This window comes from Hibiscus syriacus, unplaced genomic scaffold, assembly GCF_006381635.1.
Source record: "Hibiscus syriacus cultivar Baekdansim isolate YM2019G1 unplaced genomic scaffold, ASM638163v2 tig00112000_pilon, whole genome shotgun sequence".
Classification (NCBI taxonomy): domain Eukaryota; kingdom Viridiplantae; phylum Streptophyta; class Magnoliopsida; order Malvales; family Malvaceae; genus Hibiscus; species Hibiscus syriacus.
Window position 1 is genome coordinate 250,552 of NW_024063235.1, and position 7,579 is coordinate 258,130.

Sequence of the window (7,579 nt, forward strand, 5' to 3'; positions counted from 1 at the left end):
TCATGTAACTGAATGTCATTGTCAATTGTAGTATGATCATCTTACCTGGATACCCATCATGTTACCATGATAAACATGATAAAAATGCAATATAAAAGTATTATCAATAACCATATCCCAATATATAAACCTATAAGGACTCTGGTACACGAGTCAAATATGCACCAAAGTGCTAAACCAATATAACACGGGAGGTCATTTCCACCATCAGCACTAGGTATCCTTTAGTACTAACCCACACTAGGTATTCTTTAGTACGGTCCCGAATATGACACATAAGGCCTTGCCCACCATCAACACTAGGTATCCTTTAGTACGGTTTAATATGCAGCTGCTAGACTCCATGGCATGCCATCAATACTGTCGACCCTCAATAACATACTTGGGCATATAATCTATATTTATTTAATCCATCCATGGCAAAGTATATTAATACAATCTAAAATTGGGCAGTTCATACCCGCAATAACATTCATGATAAATATCATATATATTCATGACAAACATTATATGTAATAACCAATGATCAATGCATTTTTCATATTCAACATTTGACATATTTAGAATATGTCAAATGTATGATAAATGACATAAATATCATGCCAATATAAACAAGGTAGGATTGTTGCAAGTCTTCCTAATGATGTATAAAACATCCATGTATAATTTCATGCATGCATTACACTCACCTTGACACTTTATATATTTCAAAAGATTTGCCTCACTAAGTTGCAAACTTGATCAATTTATACTAGATTCCCTTCGATCACGAAGTCAATGACAATATGTACAAAGTCACAATTTCATATTGAAACATATGCTAGTATTGTACTAACATAATTAAATTCCAAAACAACAATCCATAAGATATATTCGAAACTTATTCGATATCAACATACTTCAATATTTATTAATTTCTTTAATATTGGCACCAACTTTTACGATTTATGTAAAATGGTCCTTCACCATTTTACTCACTTAAATTTCATTACTAGAATTCCAACATTGAGATTATTACCATCCAAGTACATTAACAATTAAAAAACTCATCTTTAAAGCCCTCAAACTATTCAAAATTTCTGTACTAATCACCTAACTTACCAAGCTTCAAAAATGATCCAATTTCACATTTCAACTTAAATTCCAACACTTAAAAAGCAATTTTCAGCAAGCTAAAACAACTTTTGAACAACTACACTTTCACCTGCAACTTTTCATAATTTTGAATAGGTCCCCTAACTTTCATAAAATTACAAAATGGTCCCCCAAATTTTCTATGTCTTGTAAAATACTGCATATATCATTTCTAGCCCCTACATAATTATTCCATAATTTTTCTCATCCTCTAAAGACAAGGTTAAATGCTTCAAGTACCCAAGACTAGGGCTTTCATGGGTTTTACTTGATTTCGATTCTATTCGAACATGAAATCAACCTCAATTCAACATTATAAACTCTCTACAATCAATCCCCTAATCAAATTTCATCAAAACACAAACTTCCCTAAATTTTAGGGTTAGGTCAAAAATACCAATAGCATTTCTAAGAGGTTTGAGCATGTTTTAATCATCAAAGAAGCTTGGAAATGAATCTACAACCTCAAAAACATCAAAATCCATCATCAATTTCGTAAAACCTAATATGAACATAAACCTTAGGATTTGGGATCTTTGAACACAAGCAATATTAGTATGCATAAATGGTACCAAATAATAGCGTTTTTCGAATAAAAAAAATTTCTATTTCACGACTCGATCTAAAATCCAAGGAAATTGCTCAAAAATAAAAAAGAAATTTTATCTTACCTTAGGATGATGTTCACGTCTTGGATATAAAAATGGGGAAGATTACATGAAACTTCTAAGTAATATCATGTAAATTTATCTTTTATTTAATTTTAAAAGAATATTAAATTTATTTAATTGGGAAAAAGACCATTTTACCCTTAATGAAACATTATAATTACCACCAAACCCACATGACCCTTATCATATTTCAAAAGTCAAAGATGAACAAAATATTTTACCCCTTTGCCATTTTATCCATGCAACTTTTTAAAAACTTCAATCTTGCCACTTAAATCCAATAGTCCAAATTGAGTATGGAAATAAATTCTCTAATCCAATGATTTATATTATTTTCCATCATTTTAAAATTGGAAGTAATATTTTTAAACCTAATTTATCATCCTTAAATTTTTTTCTCAAAATTTTTATTCTATCCGATTTACCGAATTTTTTATGACTTTAACCCTTTTTAGTTTTTAACAAAATTTTTGGATCAAGAATCTGATTTCCATATAGCCCCATCCTCAAGAGTAAACTATCAATTTATGGAATAAAAATTATTTTTTGGGAAAATAACCACTTAGGTCCCTGTACGTTACCCAATTTTATATTTTGGCCATTAAACGTTCAAAACTTATATTTTGGTCACTAAACAAAATTTGGGTATTACAATTCTCCCCCTAAATAAAAATTCAACCATGAATTTTAATACATACTTGATGTAAAGAGGTGCAGATATTGTTTTTCCATGTTCTCCTCTCTTTCCTAGGTAGCCTCCTCGACTTTATGATTATGTCAAAGGACTTTGATTAGAGGAATAGTCTTGTACCATAGTTCCTTGATTCATCTAGCCAAAATTTTCACTGGTTCTTCTTTGCAAGTCAAATCTGGTTGGATCTCGATCTTCTCCGGTGTAATGACATGCGAAGGATCCGATCGATACTTCCTGAGCATCGACAGATGAAAAACGTTATGAATTTTTTCCATTTTCGAAGGTAACGCCAACTGGTAAGCCATTGGTCCAACTCTCTTTAAGATCTCATAAGGTCCAACGAATCTTGGACTTAACTTTCCTTTATGCCCAAATCGCAGTATCTTTTTCCAGGGTGATACTTTAAGAAAGACTTTATCACCTTCTTGAAATTTGATCTCTTTTCTTTTCAAGTTTGCATAAGACTTATGCCAATTAGATGCTATCTTGAGATCATCTTGGATTATCCACTTATCTTTAACCTCTTTCAATAAATCAGGGCAAACTAGATCTTGATCTTTTAACTTGAATCAATTCAATGATGTTCAACACTTTCTCCAATATAAAGCTTTGTACGGAGCAATCTTGATGTTGTTTGATAGCTGTTGTTTTATGCAAATTCTTATAAATTTAAATACTTTTCCCACAATCCTTTGAACTCGATCACAATGCCCTCAGCATATCCTCCAAAATCTGAATAGTCCATTCAGACTGTCCATCTGTCTACAGATTGAAATCCATGCTAAGATTCAATCAAGTACCCAAAGCTTCGTGCAATGACTTTCAAAATCTTGAAGTAAACCTTGGATCCCTTTCAGATACTATCGATACAAGCACACCATAAAACCAAACTATTTCTTTTATATACAACTCAACATACTTTTCCAATGAGTAATCCATTCTCACTAGAATGAAATGTGTTGTCTTGGTTAATCTGTTAACTATCACCGAAATTGGGTCTTTCTTGTTGTGTGTCAAAGGTAGCCCTATAACAAAATCTATAGTAACTCGTTCCCACTTCCACTCAGAAATAGAAATCGGTTGCATTAATCTTGATGGCATTTGATGTTCCGCTTTTACTTGTTGAATGTCAAACATGTTGAAACAAACTATGTGATGGCTCTTTCCATACCAGGCCACCAATACCGACTTTTTAGGTCCTGATATATCTTGTTCCTATATGGGTGCATAGTCAACGGGCTATAATGTGCCTCAGAAAGAATATATTTCTTTAACTCCTCACCATCGTGAATGCATATTCTTTCTCGATAATACAAGCATTCATTAGAATTGACTTCAAAGTCTTTAGTTTCACCTTTTTCCACTTGTTCAATCCTTAATAAACATTTGTCACCTTTATCTTGTAGTTCCTTTATTCGATCCAAAATCATCGGCTTGATCCTTAACTCAGCCAACAATGCAACTATTTTCCTTTAAAGATAAATGTGCATCCAAAGCTCACAAGGTTATGAAAGTTTTTTCGGCTAAGTGCATCAACTACAACTAGGGGTGTAAAAAGCTGACTCGACCTGTAAAACTGACTGAAGCCGACTTGTGTCAAAATTATTTTTGACCTACGCTATGGTAATATGAAATTGACTCGAGTTGGACCTGGAAATTATGGATCTAAACCCGACCTGCACCCGATCTGAGAATGACCTGAACCCGAATTGAACCGAAAATATGATACTCAAACCTGACATGCATCCGATTGATATGAACCCGAACCCGATATTGACGTGGTAAATAACTGGTATTACCCGACCTGTTTTCAACCTGAGTTGTAAATGATCCGACTTGTTAATGACCTGATATGGTATTTACCTAACTTATATATTACCACTAATGAAATATAAGATTTTAATAAAATTGTGATATTTTGAGTTTATAATAAATAATAAAAATTAATATGATTAATTTTTAAATGTTATAATAAAATACTAATTATGATAATTAATAAACTTTATAGTTAATACTTATATTCATATACTTTAATACTAATATCCAAACACTTTATTATTTTATATTATAGACTTTATACTTTATATATATATAAAGTACCAAATTGAACAAACATGAAATTGGAAATAGAAAATTGAATAAATTAAACAACACGCAATGATGAGGGATGAAATTGAATTAATTATAAAATGTGAAACTGATATTAATATAAAAAATGGACTAAATTGCATACATTTAAAAAGTTCGTGAACATAATTTTGAAAATAAGTTTATTATGTTTTTTACATTTTATAGGGTTTTAAGTAAATTACAAAAATATAAATAAGTAGGGTCAATTTCATATACAAATATAATTTGAAGGACTAAATTGAACAAATATGAAATTACAAATTAAAATTTAAATACAATAAACAACACAAAAGGATCAAATCAAAAAAATTGTAAAATGTGAGGAAAATTGTAAAATGGACTGAATTGCATTAATTTCAAAAGTTGGGGAAAATTTAAAATAATTATATATATATATATAATATGTATAATGAATGTTATGATAATATGATGCATGCATATATAATGTATGTTATACATATACATAGACATATACATATACATACACATACACATACACATACACATACACATATACATACATATACATACACAACACATATACATACATATACATATACATATACATACACATACACATACACATACACATACATACATACATACACATACACATACACATACACATATACATACACATACACATACATATACATATACACATACATATACACATACATATACACATATACATATACATACACATATACATACACATACACATACACATACACATACACATACACATACACATATACATATACACATACACATACACATACACATATACATATACATATACATATACATACACATACACATACATACACATACACATACACATACACATACACATACACATACATACACATACACATACACATACACATACATATACATACATACACATACACATACACATACACATACACATACATACATACACATACACATACATACACATACACATACACATACACATATACATACACATACACATACACATACACATACACATACACATACACATACACATACACATACACATACACATACACATACACATACACATACACATACACATACACATACACATACACATACACATACACATACACATACACATACACTACACATACACATACACATACACATACACATACACATACACATACACATACACATACATACACATACACATACACATACACATACACATACACATACACATACACATACACATACACATACACATACACATACACATACACATACATACATACATATATACTTTATACTAAAACTTTATATATATATATATACACTTTATACTAAAACTTTATATATATATATATATATATATATATATATATATATATATATATATAATATATATATATATATATATATATATATATATATATATATAATATATATATATATATATATACTTAGTTATATATACTTATACTTTATATTTAAACTATATAATTTTACATATATATAATTTATATTAAAAAATATATATTTTATAAATAGTTCAATAGTTCATATATAAACACTAGTATACATGGTATATAATTTATACATAATATATATAGTTATATATATATAAATATAAAGTATATAGTTTATATATATAGTTTATATTATATATATATATACTTATACTTTATATGTATATATATATATACTTTAGTCTTTATAATTATACTTTATATATATAATATACTTATACTTTATATACTATATATGTATATATACTTTATACTAAAACTTTATACATACATATATATGTATATAAACTTTATAGTTTATATGTATACTTTTACTTTATAGTTTATATACATATATATATATATATATATATATATATATATATATATATATATATATATATATATATATATATATATATATATATATATACATACTTATGCTTTACATGTATATATACTTATATATTTTGGTATTTATAATTATACTTTATATATATATATATAATTCATAGTTTATATATATTATATACTTTATATTTAAACTATATAAAATATATAATTTATACATAGTGTATATAATTTATAATTATACATAATATATAAATATAAGCTGTATATATTTAAATATAATTCATATATAAACTATATAATTTATATTAATAAACTATATACTTTATACATAATATATAAAATTTATATATAGTATATGATAATATAAATATAAACTATATAGTTTATATACATAGTTTATATATACAATATATATACCTTATATATACATTATATAGTTTATATATAGTTTATATTAATAAACTATATAGTTTATACATAATATACATAGTTTATATATAGTATATAATAATATAAATATAAACTATAATATATATATATATATATTATAATTGTTTCAATTTTTTTCAACTTTTAAAATGAATGCAATTTAGTTCATTTTACAGGTTTTCTTCATATTTTACAATTATTTCTGTCGACAGCTCATTTTTCGTCTCGTTATTATTATTATTATTATTATTATTATTAATATTAATTACTATTAATATTTTATTGTTTTTATTTTACAGGCTTTACAACCTGATGCAATTGGAGTTCAAGACCCGAGCCAAAAATTGGCCAGATCTGATCTAGCAATAGGACCCGACCCGGTTCAAGTCATCATCACGCAAAGCCATCACCTCCAAACCAACAAGCCACCGAGGCACCTAAATGTTGTCATCGCCTACGTCAAAGAGCACATGCAAATAGCAACAAATCAACCAAAAGATCACCAAATCCACTAAGCCTTAAAATAAACTAACCTAATCCTCCACTAAAAGAATCATGCAACCACAATGAAGACCATTTCGGTGGAATTAAAAGGGAAGAATCACGTTGGAGAGAGGAGGACGGTGGGGGGAGAAGCTTTGTTAGCTCTGGTCCTATAGATTAATTACAGG

At 27.7% G+C, this 7,579-nt stretch overlaps 1 long non-coding RNA gene across 1 annotated transcript in view; it reads right to left on the bottom strand.

The window, feature by feature from the left end:
* Positions 1 to 4,512, bottom strand: part of LOC120174101 — a 23,624-nt gene extending 19,112 nt beyond the window's left edge. Inside the window, exon 1 of the long non-coding RNA XR_005521126.1 lies at positions 4,501 to 4,512. This is a non-coding gene — a long non-coding RNA (uncharacterized LOC120174101). The remainder of the gene's footprint in view (positions 1 to 4,500) is intronic.
* Positions 4,513 to 7,579: the final 3,067 nt, after the last annotated feature.